The 19,889-nt window shown below is 41.4% G+C and overlaps 1 protein-coding gene across 2 annotated transcripts in view; it reads right to left on the bottom strand.

Annotated features, from left to right (window-relative positions):
* LOC126210279 (uncharacterized) overlaps positions 1-11,619 on the bottom strand; it is a 340,068-nt gene extending 328,449 nt beyond the window's left edge. The window contains exon 1 of one of the 2 annotated variants that reach the window (XM_049939475.1): positions 11,491-11,619. The gene's annotated coding sequence lies outside the window, so the exon portion shown is untranslated. Of the gene's footprint in view, positions 1-11,313; positions 11,362-11,490 lie in introns of those variants that run through there. The other variant, XM_049939477.1, reaches the window with a different exon arrangement.
* Positions 11,620-19,889: the final 8,270 nt, after the last annotated feature.

Genomic DNA, 19,889 nt, shown 5'->3' with positions numbered 1-19,889 from the left:
ATTTTATTGCTTCTCTTCAAATCACATTAATCATGGAATGGAAACACACAGCAACAGAACGTACCAGCGTGACTTCAAACACTTTGTTACAGGAAATGTTCAAAATGTCCTCCGTTAGCGAGGATACATGCATCCACCCTCTGTCGCATGGAATCCCTGATGCGATGATGCAGCCCTGGAGAGTGGCGTATTGTATCACAGCCGTCCACAATACGAGCACGAAGAGTCTCTACATTTGGTACCGGGGTGGCGTAGCCAAGAGCTTTCAAATGCCCCCATAAATGAAAGTCAAGAGGGTTGAGGTCAGGAGAGTGTGGAGGCCATGGAATTGGTCCGCCTCTACCAATCCATCGGTCACTGAATCTGTTGTTGAGAAGCGTACGAACACTTCGACTGAAATGTGCAGGAGCTCCATCGTGCATGAACCACATGTTGTGTCGTACTTGTAAAGGCACATGTTCTAGCAACACAGGTAGAGTATCCCATATGAAATCATGATAACGCGCTCCATTGAGCGTAGGTGGAAGAACATGGGGCCCAATCGAGACATCACCAACAATGCCTGCCCAAACGTTCACAGAAAATCTGTGTTGATGACGTGATTGCACAATTGCGTGCGGATTCTCGTCAGCCCACACATATTGATTGTGAAAATTTATAATTTGATCACTTTGGAATGAAGCCTCATCCGTAAAGAGAACATTTGCACTGAAATGAGGATTGACACATTGTTGGATAAACCATTCGCAGAAGTGTACCTGTAGAGGCCAATCAGCTGCTGATAGTGCCTGCACACGCTGTGCATGGTACGGAAACAACTGGTTCTCCCGTAGCACTCTCCATACAGTGACGTGGTCAACGTTACCTTGTACAGTAGCAACTTCTCTGACTGCACGAAGAATTGCCTCGTCCATTGCAGGTGTCCTCGTCGTTCTAGGCCTTCCCTAGTCGCGAGTCATAGGCTGGAATGTTCCGTGCCCCCTAAGACGCCGATCAATTGCTTCGAACACCTTCCTGTCGGGACACCTTCGTTCTGGAAATCTGTCTCGATACAAACGTACCGCGCCACGGCTATTGCCCCGTGCTAATCCAAACATCAAATGGGCATCAGCCAACTCCGAATCTGTAAACATTGCACTGACTGCAAAACCACGTCCCTAATGCACACTAACCTGTTGATGCTACGTACTGATGTGCTTCATGCTAGTACTGTAGAGCAATGAGTCGCATGTCAACACAAGCACCGAAGTCAACATTACCTTCCTTGAACTGGGCCAACTGGCGGTGAATCGAGGAAGTACAGTACATACTGACGAAACTAAAATGAGCTCTAACATGGAAATTAAGCGTTTCCGGACACATGTCCACATAACATCTTTTCTTTATTTGTGTGTGAGGAATGTTTCCTGAAAGTTTGGCCGTACCTTTTTGTAACACCCTGTATTGATATAAGTGAGTGTTTGTTTTGCTAATTTGTTTACAGTCGAGGCTGACTGCCACGATATAGTGTCCAAGTAGTAGTTGAAGTTGTCAGCTGTGGCTAAACTGTTGCCATGCTGCCTGCCAGTTACCAGCTGCCAATTGACAGTACACTGTTGCAACGCCGCCTGCTAGCTGCCGGCTATGGACTGGCAGCTGCTGTTCTTAAATACGCAAAGACGTAAAAATGACTTTCCGAGCTGTTTACATTGTCATGAAAATCGATTGTGGAACTGGAAAACGGCTTTATAAAAGCAGATTTCCAGAATCGATTTTGAAGTGTTTACTTGACCTACCAAAAGAGAAAGTGGGACATCGGTTTACGAAAGCCGGTTTTGGAAACGCATGTAAACTGGGTGAATGTATTCCCGCACATTGCCCAACAGATGTCACACTAGTCTTTTAAAGGCAATTCCTTGGCCTCTTTTCTTTCGTGGTGTGTGTGTGTATCCCGAATCATGGGTCTGCCTCTTTCTTCACAGCCGCGCAGTCTAAGGCGCCATGTCGTCGTGGATGGCGCGGCCGCTCCCGCCGGAGGTTCGAGTCCTCCCTCGGGCTTATGTGTGTGTGTGTGTGTGTGTGTGTGTGTGTGTGTGTTGTCCTTAGCGGAAGTTAAACATAGGTTAATAGTGCGTAAGACTAGGGACTGATGACCTCAGCAGTTAAGTTCCATAGACATATACATTTGAACATTTTTCTTCGGATTTCACGAAAAACCACACACACACAGACACACAAACACAAACGACTGTTACGAAATATGCATGCTCCTTACACAACAGTAGCCAAACAGTGGAAGTGGACAGACTACAAGCGGCAGCTTGTCAACAGCGAACAGTTTGGACATGACGTTGATTGCACTTGGAGGAAGGCAGCTCCAACGTGTGAAATGTCAATTACCAAGTAATTTTAATCAGGCTATAGTGTGTTGAACAAAGGGAGTAAATCCACTAGCAAGTGTCTGCATACAGTGGGAATTCAAATTGTATCGTTACTTTCAGTTCCCATGGGTTTCGCTCTGAAATTTAAAGTTACTGTGCTCTTGACTGACTAGAGGTTCGCCATGGTTTTTCGAATGAAGAAGGGATCCGCCAGCTGAAAAGGTTGGGAAGCCCTGCTTTAAGACATCAAGTGAAATATGCAAGTAGCTTACAGATGAAATAACAATCAGTTAATGGAAGAATAGATCAACAAGACACTCGGTTAGATGCACGTCTTAAAATCCATGTTGACGCTTGTATAGATTCCGTTGCAGACGTTGCCACGTGACAACCCCACATTCTATTGAAAATTCCGACAACACAGAGCAATTTTTTACTGAGGAATTAACCATGACCTCTATTAAGCTACATTGTCAGTTTTTCCTCCAACGCTACCGTCAGCAACAGTAGCTTGATGATCTCTGGAAACATCAATGAACCCATTGTGCCTACCAAATCTGATAACAATGCTTTCTCACGTCAGAAATTTCATTACATTTCATTGATACCAACGGCAATACCGTCTGGAGTGACGCGTGTGGCCGCTCTGTTGAGACACGCACGCAGTCTGAAACAGCTAATTGTGAACTTATCAAGCCCCATATTAAGCACGATGACACTGACAGTAAAGAAGTTTTCTGTCAACGGAAAATGGTACACACAACGGCGCCTTTTGTCATGCAAACCTTCCGTTCACACCACAGCTTTCCGCTTAATTGTGTGCAAACACTTCTGCTCCAGTCAACCTTTCTGTTGATAAACGCTATTTCCCACCGATCAATTTGCAAACCACATCCATACAGAAAAATCAATCTTCAACAAATAACTTTTATTTCCCTCAGATTAATGACGCGAACAATCAAACATCAGACACCACATTCAGTCTCAACAAAGAACAGTTTGTTTCCGTCCGTGACGCATACCATAAATTTTAGATTGTCATTGCGTCACAACGCTAAATTTTTTGAAGAACAAGACGATTTCCCTTACCCTGAATCTTTGAATTGTGCAGCTAATACTGCGCAAAATCAAACTACGTATACCCGTCACAGCCCACTGAAATACTTAGCAGTCCATTCTCAGAAGCAAAATTTTTCTAACAACACTTCTGTTCGGTCTACTATTGCTACGGATTCCTACGAAACCACGCATTATATCACCATTCCGTTTATCTGTTTCAAAGCAGCCACGTATAATCCTACAGTCAGAACGCTACCACAGAAAATAAGACACAGGAACTTCGTGGAAGTCACATTCAGAATTTCAGCACGGATGCAGATGTTATTTTGAGCAAACAATTTTACTATCGGCGATAAGCCAGCCCAATCTGATGTCACAACAGTTCGAATTTATTTCAACAACCCACTTCTAACGAACAGCATATTCGCTCTGGTTACGTTAGAAAACTACAACTGGCAGCAACTTTCATAAAAAAAAATATCTTCTGACACAGATGACCTTAAACTGTAAAGTAACATTTGTGCTATTTCAGATAAGATTTGTGAAACCGCTTAGAGTAATACTTTCAGCACCAGTACAGAAAAGCCTAGGTCACGGAAGCGGCGTTTTGGGAGGCGTATTCGGAAGACCAGTATATATGCAGATGTCATTTGGTGTGAAAAAGATTTTATTAACTAAGACAGTTCTATCTAACAAGACAGCCGTCAGGATAAAGCCGAAAACAGTTCCAAATTGTTTTCGCAACAGACTATGCAAGGGGAAGAATATATTTTATATTCAAAAAAATGGTTCAAATGGCTCTGAGCACTATGGGACTCAACTGCTGTGGTCATTAGTCCCCTAAAACTTAGAACTACTTAAACCTAACTAACCTAAGGACATCACACACATCCATGCCCGAGGCAGGATTCGAACCTGCGACCGTAGCAGTCGCACGGTTCCGGACTGCGCGCCTAGAACCGCGAGACCACCGCGGCCGGCTTTTATATTCAAGTCACCGTTTATATAATACAAGCAAACACACAGATTCCGTTATGGCGACCCCACACACTCATCCTACACAAACTGAAAACATCTATGATAACACTGAGATTCCTCCAATGTTACAAATTATTCAAGGTCAAGTTCAAGTACAGCCTATTGAAAGCATAGAAGCAACGTGCAGACAAAGTATGATATCTGCAATAGGCAAGGCAGTCCTTGAAACCAGCAGCGGCCGCCACAGATTACTTCAAAGCAATGTAGCGCTACGCCGACCAAAACAAAACTCTTCTCCGCATATATCAAGCCCACCGATATCAAAGCTGTTTCCTTTTCCTCGCTGTGCCCCTCTGATTTAATAGCACTGCCTAGACCCTGTGAGATTAACCGCCAAATCACCAACAGCAAATCAGTCCACAATAAAATCACTAGAGCTGGATACCGTCAGCACCAAACCGTCAAGCATATTTATTTGAAAACATCGATTTCCAAAACTAAGCACATCTACGTTCATCTCAAAAATATTATGCCAAACACAGAGCTGGATGAATTATATTGCGCTACGTAAATACAACATAGCAGATTCTGCCATCATAAAAGTTACTTTTTACACCTTTTTGATTTCCTGGACTACGACGTCACACACGATTTTGACACTGATACACTAAATTTGTCTATTTTTTTACGTCTATTGTAGCTCTGTAACACTTGAATGATACGTATTGAATTTCCATTTCCATCGTATAGCAATAACGAGAAACTACTAAAATACCGATAAGGTAAGTTTTGGCGCCAAGTATACGGCAGCGATTATGAACGAAACTATACGCACGCTTATTTCAGTAGAAGAATTTAAAATGGAAATTTTACGGCATTTGTTCTACCAAATTTCTATGTAACCAGCTAGTTTATTTATGGTACAGATATACACCAATTTTGACGACCTAGATTATTTCTTCACTTCGACGTCTTACATTCTGAAGACATCACAGTACTGCTATACCTATATTTTTTTAACATTTTTCAGCCTTGCATAATATTTTTGCTACCTTTCAGGAAATATGATACTTGTCATTTGTCTTGCATTACCAGTAAATCTCAATTTATGCTTATTTTAGTTCTACATGCGAGTCCACATACGTATGAAACACCCCAGACTTTTACTTGGCACACTTCCTAAGATTATACAAATTCTAATGGTACCTTGTTTCCACGATTCCTTGATTATTCAGCATTTTATTTGGTGGCGACGTGCCCAGCAGGGAGAATCTTGTAGGTCGGTTCTCCTACCGTAAGCTTAGGCATTGCACATGTTTCTGTTTTCATACACATGTGCATGAAAACAACAGCTGAAAGAGATACCATTTATTTTGACATGTTTCCAGTGGATCACATCTCTTCGGTGGTCTTACCGATGCAAACTGCAACTCAAACATTTTTATATAGTAATAATTTGTGTCCTTTTTGTATAGAGCGTCTATATATATTATGTTCATTTATTTCTGATGCTATTTTGTCTTTACCGATACCATGAGATGTTTCTTTCTTTATGATGTCATGCTACTCCACTTTGCCATTATTGCACGCCCTATGCTATATAATATTACTACTGACATTTATGCTATTGTCTGATGAATTATCATTAAATTTTATGTTAGGTTTGTCACTCTTTGTTGCCATGCTTCATTTATGCCCTGTCTTGTGCTCTAGTTTGCTGTATATCTCTTGTACTTGATGATGTCACTAGTTTACTTGCTTTCACATATGTAAATTTAAGAAATCAGCGTACCCCGTAACATATGTCCATTGGATATACTCATCCATTTTGTATATATGCAGAATCAATGTACCAAAGTCTCATTGTATCCAAACGAGTCATTATGCTCATAAATAGAAGCACATGGAAGTGCAGAAAATGCAGTACATAGAAAGCACGACATAAGCAACTTATATGGAATATTAAACACCATCGACACTTCTCACACTGTTTCCTGGCAGGCTTCATTTTTCTATTGGTGTACTAGGTAAAATAGGTAAATTGCCTATAAAGATTTAGGATGAAGGATATTTTTTCTGCATTTTGTGTTAGGGATAAGAGTATTGTTAGATTATTTACTGAGTGTTCATACCATGTGCTGCACCAAATTATTAGAGCAATGAGGGAATGTTGATGTTTAATGAGAGTTCATGCCCTGAGCTACACTCTAATAATGAGGATTATATTGATATATATATTTATGATTTTTCTAAAATGATATTATATGATGCTAGTATGTATTTTGTGTCCTTCCTACGAAAATCTGTCTTACCTTATGCCAAATAATTGTGGGAGAGTGCCACAGAAGCTTTGATACCTAAATTTTTTTTCACCATTCCTTATTGTGTATGACATTGCCTTCTTATGTTAGCCAGCATGACCGCCTTCTTTTTGTTTTCAGGCTAATAATCACATTTCCAGGTTAATAATTACATTTCCAGGTTCCACTATTTCCGCAATTCATTCGCATCTTTGCATATTTATCTCAAGATTTACTGTGATATGCTAAATTTCCCTAGCTGTATTACACTTAGTACTCCTCTCTTTATGCTTGCATATACTATAATCACATTTTTTCTTTGGTTTGGCCATAGCAGTTCTTGACTCAAGATGAATGACAATTGACTGTTAATCATTTTCTTTGCAGATGAAGTGCACTGCCCTTATCAATCATTCCCATACCCTTCCCTGTAGATATTCACATTGTTAGAGATATAGGTCATTTAATAGATAGTTTTATGAAGCCCTGAGGGTGCTACACAACCTATAAATATTGTGTCTTTACTCACCTGATACCATATTTTGATTCTATGATTCTATTTGTCTAATATGTATTCATACAGGCCATACAGAGCCGTACTTTAATATAATACTGCTATTTATGCACTTTGTTCTTGCAGAAGCCATGTCAAGTTACGTATTCTCATTATGAATTATGCATAGGCCTCTGAGTGCCATATAAAGTTATAGTTAATTATATTTTATGATAGTTTCTCAGCTTTGATGTTTATGCTATGTAAAGCTAGGCCACCTTGAGCCAGAAAGATATTTTCTGTCACATTTTGCTATTAAGTCCAGCATTTATGTATGTAAAAAGGCCACTTGCAGCCTCTGATTGATATTTTCTATTCAATTGTTTTAGATATTAAGATTTGCATGTATTTCATTTATTAGGACACTTGCAGCCCCAAACAGTTTATAGCTACTAAGATCAGCATTTACGTATGTAAGAAAGCTACTTGGTGCCTCTGATTGATATTTTCTATACAGTTGTTTTAGTTATTAAGATTTGCATGTATTCCAAGTGCAAGGCCACCTGGAGCCATTCAGTTCTTTATTTTATTGTTAGGTTTTCTTAAGTAATTATGTCTCAATATTACATATACAAGGCCACTAAGAACCACAGTGTAATGTTATGAACCAGTTATGTTCTGTGTAATGTTTGGTTATTCTATGTCTGATTGGCAGCCTGATGCCACACTTATTGATGTCTTATTCAGTGTTCACTTTTAATTTTGCCTATTCACACTGATGTAAAGAGTTTTTGCTTCATCCAGTCTGTAATTTCAATAGGATACCGAACTTTCTCTGATCAGATAGAATATTCAATGTTGACGTACGTAGAAATGTTCATGTTCCACTACCTAACCTCTGCTAGCTTCTCATGCACTCAGTTACCCAGTCTCTTACCCCTTCTCATGGTGTTGGAAAAATTTACTACTATATATGTCGTTTGGTTCTCAGAAGAATCTCTACTATGAAGAGCAGTGATGATGCTGGTCATCACATTACTGACGTTATGTTAATCGCCAACTATGGTTGTTGGTCATTTGTTGCCGAGTACCTCTTGTAACTCGGTACATGACTGAGGAAAATAATATGGAGTTCAGAAGTCTTGGTACGTGAATGCAATTCATATTGATTGTTAAACCTGCACAAAACAAAAATAAATGGACTTTATGATGCAGTCACTTCACCATGCTCATAGGATGCAGCCATGACTCTTCCTTTCCCTTGCGTAATCCTATGCCATTATCTTGATGTATAGGATTGAATACTCATTCTGCTTTACATGATTTATTTTTCAGCAACCTTGTTCGCAAGACAATTTACTCATATTATAACCAGATCATGATTCATTCAAATTTGTTAAACCCCGCTGGAGAGTTGTGAAAGGAGTCTACTGGGGCACCCTTGTGTGTGGCACCTGAATAAGATAAGAATATTAATAAATGAAAATGGAACTAGTATGCTACAAACAATGAATGTCTCTGATAGGTTCTATAATGCGTATCGCTGACTGTGCATGACCACAGAGACACTGCTTCTGGTCTGAGATAGTATTGGAGTGAGAGTAGGTAGCTGGCTGCGAGGGAAAGACGATGGAGTAGGCAGTTTTTGTGGTGTGCTGTATGAAGCCACCGCGTGCTAGATTAATTTAGATATGTCATTATTGTTTAACTTGGAAGCTGTTCATGCAAGCAAGGTAAAGATGTTAAATAATTATGATTTCTGTTTCTGCCAGCACATTAGTATAGATGAGTTGGCTGATAATTTTAATTGTCGAGTAACTCCAGAACGTATGTAAAACGTTTTGATAAAAGGGCTAGTTAGTTTTTTCACTTTTGTAATGTTTTTAATATTTTTTGACAGAGCTATATGTAATTTGATGATTTGCATTATGTTGGATTAGTGAAACTGGATAATACTTGCTGTTTAAATCTCATTGTTTGTGAATCAATTGTGAGTAATGTAATTTAAACTGTCAGATGTTTTTAAAAAGTCAAACTTAACTTGCAATAAAATTTTGCTAGAAAAACTCAGTTTTAGTAATTCACCACAATCAGTGCCTCGCCTCCCTGTCTGGGTCGTATATTTTTTAAAGAAGTTTGATTTTCTTAAATGTTCTCCTTTATCAGCCAAAAGAATTTCATGTGCATTTCAAAGTGTTATGGTCAGCATTGCACACTGCTCAACCTGTGGCTAGCATTTATATATACATTTTTAAGAGAGACCAGAATACATCGCATTCCACCGTTGCAGCTTTGCTCTAGAGGTAAGACAATTTAATTTATTTGTTAGGTGCACAGGTACCAAAGTTATCAGTTTTTAACAGGGCGAGATGATTCAGTGCCTAAGAGGCTGAATGTGTTTTGCATTGACTGCATTTCTTTACTGGTATTGGGAGTTGCATTGCCCGAAGTTTTGCTAACAACAACACAGAGTAAACACACCAGTTGCACTTACAACACGCAACACGACAATTCGAGCTCGGTACTTATTCCACAGATCACACATTCAATCAACGTGATCGTAAAGCTATTGTCATTTTTTTAAAGAACTTTCCACTGTTAGCACAACTCTACGCAAACTCTGCTACTCTCGGTCGTTAAGTGAAGGCTGTCGGCCACTGGATTGTCCATGGGGAGAGACAATGCGTTAAATGTGGTATTCTCGGCACACTCTTGACACCGTGGGTCTTGGAATATTGAATTCCACTACGAATCCCGAAATGGAATGTCCCATGAGTCTATGTCCATCTAGCACTCAGGTTTCAAAATCTGTTAATTCCGGTCGTGTGGTGCGTTCATAATCACGTCGGAAACCTTTTCGCTTGAATCGCCTGGGTATAGTAGACAGCTGTGACAATGCACTGCCCTTTTACACCATGTCTACGCGATACTACAGCCGTCTGTGTGTGTAAATAACGCTATCTCACTACTTTTATCACCTCAGTGTAATTCCGATGATATGATGCATTCTACGTGGGAGTTCGATTGTGTAAATAATCAGGGTAGCGGCGATTACTGGTAGTTATTATCCATGAAAATTTTTAGCAAATTACTGTATTTTGTTTATTTGTGTCGTGTACATAGTTCCGCGTAGTCAGCGCGTACACAACTTTCCTACTAGAGCGCGCCCCGCTAAGTACAACAGCGCAGGCGCAGCGCTCGTCCGTCTCCGCACTACGAGATGGCGCTGCCTTAGAGACGGACCAAATTCTGCTTCCGCCGATCTGCGTATTAATATGTAACGCAGCCTCTGAGATTGCTGCTAACGTAGAACCTTTTCTCCTCGCGGATCACACTCGTGCAGTGATACATGAACGCGCGAGGTATTATAACGAGTTAACAGACCTCTGATTAGTCAGTCTGCATTAGTCTGCATTAGTCTGCACCCATCTGTACCAGTCTGCATTAGTCTGTACCAGTCTATAGTCAAGTTTCAGTCTGCGCCTAATAAGATTATCATATTCCTGTACATAGCCATGAAGATAAATGGATAGACACTTTGTCAAGTATCAGAGATATGTGAGAATAAGATTAACATACCAAGACCAAAGGAACTTCAGATTGTCAGTTGTAAACAGCATCCAGAAAAAAATGGTTCAAATGGCTCTGAGCACTATGGGACTCAACTGCTGAGGTCATTAGTCCCCTAGAACTTAGAACTAGTTAAACCTAACTAACCTAAGGACATCACAAACATCCATGCCCGAGGCAGGATTCGAACCTGCGACCGTAGCGGTCTTGCGGTTCCAGACTGCAGCGCCTTTAACCGCACGGCCACTTCGGCCGGCAGCATCCAGAATCAAGTTACATAATGTCTATGATTTTTATTATTTCGATAAATGTGTGTGAAAATTAAGTTCTGTTTAAAGTTGGCCACCGTCAACCTGCTACCGTAAACGTGCAAGTGGCATTTCTGTCGTCTGACCTAACGGCAGAAGATAAACACGCCACGATAAGACCACGAGACATATTGCTGACACTCATCTACTTCGTTAGAGCGACAAGTCAAATAATCTGATGGTGTGTGTACCGAAGGTCTTACAGTACGAACAGCACAATTTGTCATTATGTTCAATTTACTTACCGGCTGTCGAACACACACTGCCCTTAAACCTGCTTCCAGGTAGCTGAGCTGCCAATTGTTTACTCTCCAGCGGTGTCGGCCGTCCGGACCGACAACAGCATTTCGCTTATCTAGCAGTCATCATTTACCAGCGATTGGTCTGACAGTAGTCGGCCGTAACTTTAGGGTGAGACTGACCTTTCGTTGAGAGGAACTCGTCCGAGAGCTGTTGGCGACTGCTAGGTGAAGTGGTGCTGCCCCGCGCTGCCCTGTGGGAGGGACAGGTGTGTGTCAGCTATGCGCGCTCGCCCACTACCGACTCCGGACTGCCGACAGCTAGAGAGCCCCCACATCGCGTCGGATCAGCTGCCGCGCGTCAGAAGTGCAAGGTCCGGGCAGCCGCAACCACTGCGGTTCTTCCTGTGTACCGACGCGGCGTGCGCTCACAGCTTCTAGTGCTCTAACCAGGGGAGACCGTGTGGGGTCCTGCGCACTCGTCTCATTAAGGATGCCTAAGGGATGCTGCGTTCTCGGAATGCTATACAACAACTGAAGCAAATCACATTAACAGTTTTTATTATAATTAAGAAGACCGAACTATCAGTTTAATAAGTCACAGCTGCAAAATACTAACGCGAATTCTTTACAGACGAATGGAAAAACTGGTAGAAGCCGACTTCGGGGAAGATCAGTTTGTATTCCGTAGAAATGTTGGAACACTTGAGGCAATACTGACCCTACGACTTATCTTACAAGGGAACCTCCCCATCGCACCCCCCTCAGATTTAGTTATAAGTTGGCACAGTGGATAGGCCTTGAAAAACTGAACACAGATCACTCGAGAAAACAGGAAGAAGTTGTGTGGAACTATAAGAAAAAGCAAAATATACAAACTGAGTAGTCCACGCAAAGACAGGCAACATCAAGGACAGTGTGAGCTCAGGAGCGCCGTGGTTCCGTGGTTAGCGAGAGCAGCTACGGAACCAGAGATCCTTGGTTCAAGTCTTCCTTCCAGGGCAAAGTTTAATTTTTTATACAGCCTATACAGGACAGAAGGATCAGGCATTGTACAATTTTAGTGTGGGAGTAGACGTGATTACCATTCCTCCAGGTTGTACACCTCTTTTGCAACCGTTAGATGTGTTTGGTTTTCGGCAAGTGAAATACTTTGTGAAAAGATTCTATGATTTTGCGAAGCTGCACAGGTACACAGAGCAGTATTGTTTACGTGATAGTGTGTCAATTAGCAAAGTTCAGGCACTCACACACAATCAACTTCGCTCTCCAAAATTCCAGGACATGTTCAGATTTGCTTGGACATATGCAGGATTTGACGGTCTACACACGGAAAAATTTGAAAACGTTAAAAACACATGTTTTGATAGAGCACATGGAAAATTGTGCGACTGTGAAACTGTTGCATTCATTTGTTGCAGTTTATGTGACAAACTCTTATGTTTTCATCACTTTTTTGGGAGTGATTATCACATCCACAAGAAAACCTAAATCGGGCAAGGTAGAAGAATCTTTTTACCCATTCGCCAAGTGGGCAAGTTAAGTGGGTCGACAACATATTCCTGTCATGTGACGCACATGCCGTCACCAGTGTCGTATAGAATATATCAGACGTGTTTTCCTGTGGTGGAATCGGTTGACCTATGACCTTGCGATCAAATGTTTTCGGTTCCCAGTGGAGAGGCACGTGCTTTCGTCTACTAATCGCACGGTTTAGCGGTGCGGTCGAGAAACACAGACACTAAACTTCTTACAGTGAACAGAGACGTCAATGAACGAACGGACAGATCATAACTTTGCGAAAATAAAGAAAGTAAACTTTTCACTGGAAAGAAGACTTGAATGAAGGACCTCTCGTTCAGCAGCTGCTCACGCTAGCCACGGGACCATGGAGCTCCTGAGCTCATACTCTCCTTGATGTTGCATATCTTGCGCATGGACTACTCAGTTTGTATATTTTGGTTATTTTTTTCATAGTTCCACACAACTCCTTCCTGTTTTCTCGGTTGATCTGTGTTCAGTTTTTCAAGGCCTATCCACTGTGCCAACTTATAACTAAATCTGTTGGGGGGTGCGATGGGGAGGTTCCCTTGTTAGAAGAAAGATTAAGGAAAGGCAAACCTACGTTTCTAGCATCTGTAGACTCAGAGAAAGCTTTTGACAATGTTGATTGGAATACTCTCTTTCAAATTCTGAAGGTGGCAGGGGTAAAATACAGGGAGCGAAAATTGCACAGACAGCAGATGGCAGTTATAAGAGTCGAGGGGTATGAAAGGGGAGCAGTGGTTGGGAAGGGAGTAAGACAGGGTTGTAGCCTATCCCCGATTTTATTCAATGTGTATGTTGAGCAAGCAATAAAGGAAACAAAAGAAAAGTTCGGAGTAGGTATTAAAATCCATGAAGATGAAATAAAAACTTTGAGGTTCGCCGATGACGTAATTCTGTCAGAGACAGTAAAGGACTTTGAAGAGCAGTTGAACGGAATGGAGGGTATAAGATGAACGTCAACAAAAGCAAAACGAGGATAATGGAATGTAGTCGAATTAAGTCGGGTGATGCTGAGGCTATTAGATTAGGAAATGAGACACTTAAAGTAGTAAAGGAGTTTTGCTATTTGGGGAGCAAAATAACTGATGATGGTCGAAGTAGAGAGAATATAAAATGTAGAATGGCAACCGAAAGGAAAGCGTTTCTGAAGAAGAAAACTTTGTTAACATCGAGTATAGATTTAAATGTCAGGAAGTCGTTTCTTTAAGGATTTGTATGGAGTTTAGCCATGTATGGAAGTGAAACGTGGACGATAAATAGTTTAGACAAGAAGAGAATAGAAGCTTTCGAAATGTTGTGCTACAGAATAATGCTGAAGATTAGACGGGTAGATCACATAACTAATGAGGAGGTACTGAATAGAATTGGGGAGAAGGGGAGTTTGTGGCACAACTTGACTAGAAGAAGGCATCGAGGGATCACCAATTTAGCACTGGAGGGCAGTGTGGAGGGAGACCAAGAGATGAATACACTAAGCAGATTCAGAAGGATGTAGGCTGCAGTAGGTACTGGGAGATGAAGAAGCTTGCACAGGATAGAGTAGCATGGAGAGCTGTATCAAACCAGTCTCAGGACTGAAGACCACATGCCGGCCGCGGTGGTCTAGCGGTTCTAGGCGCTCAGTCCGGAACCGCGGGACTGCTACGGTCGCAGGTTCGAATCCTGCCTCGGGCATGGATGTGTGTGATGTCCTTAGGTTAGTTAGGTTTACGTAGTTCTAAGTTCTAGGGGACTGATGGCCACAGATGTTAAGTCCCATAGTGCTCAGAGCCATTTGAACCATTTTTTTGAAGACCACAACAACAACAACAAGAAGATTGACAATACTTAATTTTGAATTTACAACGGTGTCGCAAGCGATGGGCGACATGCGAACAGTCAATGTCTTTTGTTACATGCAAGGTCTATGTAAGCAATGGATATGGATGGCTAATAACTGTGATCGTAGTGTCGGTCTGCAACAGTGTCGGTCTTGTACTGTGCTTGTCTGCAGTCTCGATCTGGTACTGGCAGAAGCGGCGCTGTATTCTCTTCGGCTAGAGGGCTATCCTGTCATGGTGCGGTCCTTGTCAGCGGATTATTAGCTGACGTCATCTCACAGCCTTCTTTGCTCTCGTGTTCGTCATCTTCATGCCGGCGCTTGTGGCTACTCCGGAACAGACCTGACTCGGTGTCCCGCCGATCTGCACGAACTTCCGCATAAACAAAGCCAAACGCGATGATTGGTCAGGAGCCTTAGCACAGGCGCACTAGGCCTTATTAAGAATTTACATCAAATGAAACTTTAAGATATTCGAATGTATTAAAAGTCATCAAAGTTTCCCTTAATCACACTTTAGCTATGTAATTTTTATTTCAAAATCGTGTATAGTCACAGTCTCTGGACTGATGTTCTCTGATTGTCGCGCTGTTAATACGCACCATGAAAATGGCAGAGACTGCTTCCTGCTCCGTATTGAAACACAGTTAAAAAGTGCCCAGAAATAGGTGGGTTATTCTTAATGTTTTTCATTCATTTACAGAAAAAAATAGACTTTGAAGCTTTCTGAGGGACTGCATTTCGTACATTCAGCGCGCCAGCAATCGTTGGTTAATATATTAATAAACTAAAAACCCGCCTCGATTGCGAAAAAAGCACCTAGTGTTAAGTGTTAACCCAGGATTCGGCGTAGATAACTACACCTTCTTCAGAACAACAATAAAACCTACAAGTGCCCAAGAAGACCTTTGTCAATCATTAAAAGAACACCATAGCTATACATCTACAAACGAAAAAGAAAAGGAAAACACAAACAGTACATGTGTACAAAGTCAAAACCACTACTGAACTTAATGGTGTACGCTTCACCTCACACCGGCCTATGTTCGATGGGCCATGACCAGCCATAAACTGCAGCTACAAATGGTCGCTCACTTACAGGCCTGACCCACTACCTATGCACATGAGCAATACAAGGGAAGTTACTTGAATGCGCATGCGCATACGAATGCGAGAAAGTTTCTACATACGCAGCATAGCTTTGTGCAAACGGCTCATGCGCCGAGCCCTCCAGTTAGTATCGAGTTACTTCATGCCAAGGTTAAGGCCTTAAAACTGGATGTTTTCGAAGAAATGCAGATCTTTAAGCATCTGCAACATGCCCAAGACAATATCCTTAATGGCCAACTCTTACTAAGAAATAGAAAATTTTTGGAAGGCTACGCACCTTTACTTTGTTCTTCATACTTGTAAATCTGATGATCTGGGGATTTTCACATGCGTGCGCTGATTGGCGAGCGTGGTTGGTCAAGCTGTTCATCTTCTTTCTTTTTATCCTCATTTTCCTTTTACGATGAAGGTGATTTTAGCCCGTTCAACGCCTCACGTTTTATCCATATATCTTTACTACCACGACGTCTTTAGATTACGTCCCCTCAGCGCCCCACCCCCACCCCCCCAAGGCTTAAGGTATAGTTTTTAAGAGATCCTCCTGTTGTCATCGGTAGCTTCATATATAAGTTTCTTTACTAGCATAAGCAACCGTATGCGGTTATTTTTAGGTTTCATCTTCTATTTAGCTCGTCTCTTGTTCTATCCATTCCATTTTTTGATATTCGTTGATCCATGGTTGGGAATATATGGGCTATTTAGCCCCGACCCATGTATAAACTTTCTCGTATTCGTATGCGCATGCGCATTCAAGTAACTTCCCCTTGTCTTGCGCATGTGCATAGGTAGCGGGTCAGGCTTGTATGTGAGCGACGGTTTGTAGCTGTAGTTTATGGCGGGTCATGGCCCACCGAACATAGGCCAGTGTGAGGTGGAGTGTACACCATTAAGTTAAGTAATGGTTTTGACTTTGTACATATGTACTGTTTGTGTTTCCCTTTTCTTTTTCGTTTATAAATGTATAGCTATGGTGTTCTTTTAATCATTGACAAAGGTCTTCTTAGGCACTTGTGGGTTTTATTGTTGTTCTGAAGAAGTAGTTATCTACGCCGAATCCTGGGTTAACACTTAACACTAGGTGCTTTTTTCGCAATCGAGGCGGGTTTTTAGTTTTTTAATGGATTTCGTACAGTTGATGTATAAATGCAGATTGGTTGTATAGCGGACTCGGTAGCGTAGTAGATTGATAACCTCTTGCAGTTCATGAATCGCTACTTCAAGGCTCACCTTGTTTATCCTTTTTTTGTCGTTCAATTTCAAATAACTACATCTCGTATCTGTAATCATAATTTTTGTGAATAATGCACGTCTTCTTGTTTCAGATTACATATTGCACGCGAAATTCCAGTTTTCATTGCGCGATTCCTGTAGTTCATATGAGTCTGTGTTTCCATGTTTTTCTTCACTTAGACCTATTCTTACTCGTTACACTGCTTCTCGAATTAAAGTAAATCACTATTCTCTTTGCACTTTCGTTTTCTTTACCCTCGCCGTATTTTCTCTTTGTAAGTTTAATGAGATTGTGTGAACGTTCTGGAATATTAACTACTATCGAATTGTTTTTATTTGTTATTGGATTAACACTGGCACATGCACACAAACATTTGGCTTTGTAGAATATAGAATCTACAGTTTCCGGTCCCAGAACATAAGTAGAAAATTCTTCAATTTTCTTGAATATTCTATCTTGTTATTCGCAGACCCTCTGTCTCTTTCGCACATCTTCTGTCTCGTTCACTCATCTCCGATACATACTGTCACACTCTGTCGTTCAAAGCGTTTTGAAGCATTCTCGGCCTTCTCATGTGAAAACAATATTTTGAAAATAGATTTCGTCTCGTGACACATTTTCACCACTCACAATGTTAACATTCACAGCCATAGAGAAACGGAACATGCCAACATTATAGGAAACGTTTGCTTACATGAAGTGTTCAAGATACTCTCTTGGTTACGTTTGGTTTGTACAGTGGTTTTCAACTTGAGTGTAATTACACGCTGCAGCCATACATGTGCGTATGCAGACGATATTGAAATTGTGGTAAGAGATGTAAACTTCCTTAAAGAAATGTATGAAATAATGGAAACACAAGGAGAAAGAACTTGATTTACGATAAACCAAAAAAAGACAAAATACAATGTAATATTCAGATCTAAGGCAAGAAGAGACTCCCTACACTACGCTTGTCCGCCCTCTTTTAATATACTGCTGTGCGGTGTGGGATCCTTACCAGATAGGGCTGACGGAGCACACCGAGAAAGTTCAGAGAAGGGCAACACGTTTTGTATTATCGCGAAATAGAAGAGAGAGTGTCACTCAAATGGTACAGGATTGGGGATGGACATCATTACAACAAAGGCATTTTTCGTTGCGGCAGAATCTACTCACGAAATTTCAATCACCAACTTTCTCCTCTAAATGATAAAATATTTTGTTGATGCCGATCTACATATGGAGAAACGATCATCATCATAAAACAAGGGAAATAAGAGCTGGCACAGAATGATATAGACGTTCGTTTTTTCCGCACACTGTACGAGATTGGAATAATAAGAGAATTATTGTGAAGGTGGTTCAGTGAACCCACCGCCAGGCACTTAAATGTGATTTGCAGAGTATCCATCTAGATGTCCATGTAGTAGTACGCCACATGAATTGGTTTCGTCTAATAAATGTTTTAAAGGTGTCAGCTACTTCTGCCGGCCGAAGTGGCCGTGCGGTTAAAGGCGCTGCAGTCTGGAACCGCAAGACCGCTACGGTCGCAGGTTCGAATCCTGCCTCGGGCATGGATGTTTGTGATGTCCGTAGGTTAGTTAGGTTTAACTAGTTCTAAGTTCTCGGGGACTAATGACCTCAGAAGTTGAGTCCCATAGTGCTCAGAGCCATTTGAACCATTTTTTTCAGCTACTTCTATTATTTAGATATCCTCTTAACCAGCGACCATAATATAATGTATTAGAGAAAGGATAGAAGCTGGAGACAGAGCCTATTATGCAAACTTATACGTATTCAAGAATACCGTAATTACAAGAGCAACCAACTTAACAGCATACTATTCCCTTGTGCGACCATTCTTACATACGGTTCAGAAATGTGGACAATGACAGAAACGGATACGAACAATGTAAGGGCATTTGAAACGAATATCCTGAGTAAAATTTGTGACCCATGTGAGAGGCAGAGGATTTTGGAAGTTTTTTAAATCTCAACGAACATGCTGGTTAGAACACACGGAGAGGATGACTGATAACATGATGCCAGAACGAACAGTGAAAGGCAGATTGTGGTCCACGAGAAGGTAGAGCCGACCAAGAGCTAGATGGCTGGACGATGTGTTGGCTGACTCTACCAAGAGGAGATTCGAGGATGGAAGAGAAAAGGAGAGAACAGAGGTGTGTGGAAGAAGACTTTTGAGGAAGTCAAGGCCGATCAAGAGCTGTAGTGTCAAAGAGGAGGACGAAGGAGAGGGACGAAATATATTTTTCTGATGGACAAAACAGAAGGGTTCAGTTACTTTTAAAATATCATTGCTATTATCACTATTTCGTAACGCTGTAATAGTGACTGCATAAGTTACCATTCATTTTATTTATTTCAGATATTAACGTAACGTGTGACACTATGTGGTGAAGGTCACAGCTCATTAAGTGAAAGTACGAACAACATCTTCCTCACATAGTCCACCATGAGACACATACTTCGCACCTACGACAGTAAAACGGAGACATGCTTAAGTACTTCATAGGAATGACTTCTCCGATCTGTAGATAGTTCCCACAACATGCTAGAAATTCTTCACCATGCACTTCGCAGCAGTGAACAAACTAAGCGACACGACAACGCAGTAGTAACTACGTAATGGCCACTACACTACTGTATGGCTTACGCCGTATTATCACAGGGTGGGGCAAATACACTCCTGGAAATTGAAATAAGAACACCGTGAATTCATTGTCCCAGGAAGGGGAAACTTTATTGACACATTCCTGGGGTCAGATACATCACATGATCACACTGACAGAACCACAGGCACATAGACACAGGCAACAGAGCATGCACAATGTCGGCACTAGTACAGTGTATATCCACCTTTCGCAGCAATGC

The sequence above is a fragment of the Schistocerca nitens genome, chromosome 10 (assembly GCF_023898315.1).
Source record: "Schistocerca nitens isolate TAMUIC-IGC-003100 chromosome 10, iqSchNite1.1, whole genome shotgun sequence".
In the NCBI taxonomy this organism is placed as follows: Eukaryota; Metazoa; Arthropoda; class Insecta; order Orthoptera; family Acrididae; genus Schistocerca; species Schistocerca nitens.
This window is presented reverse-complemented; position numbering and strand designations above follow the sequence as displayed.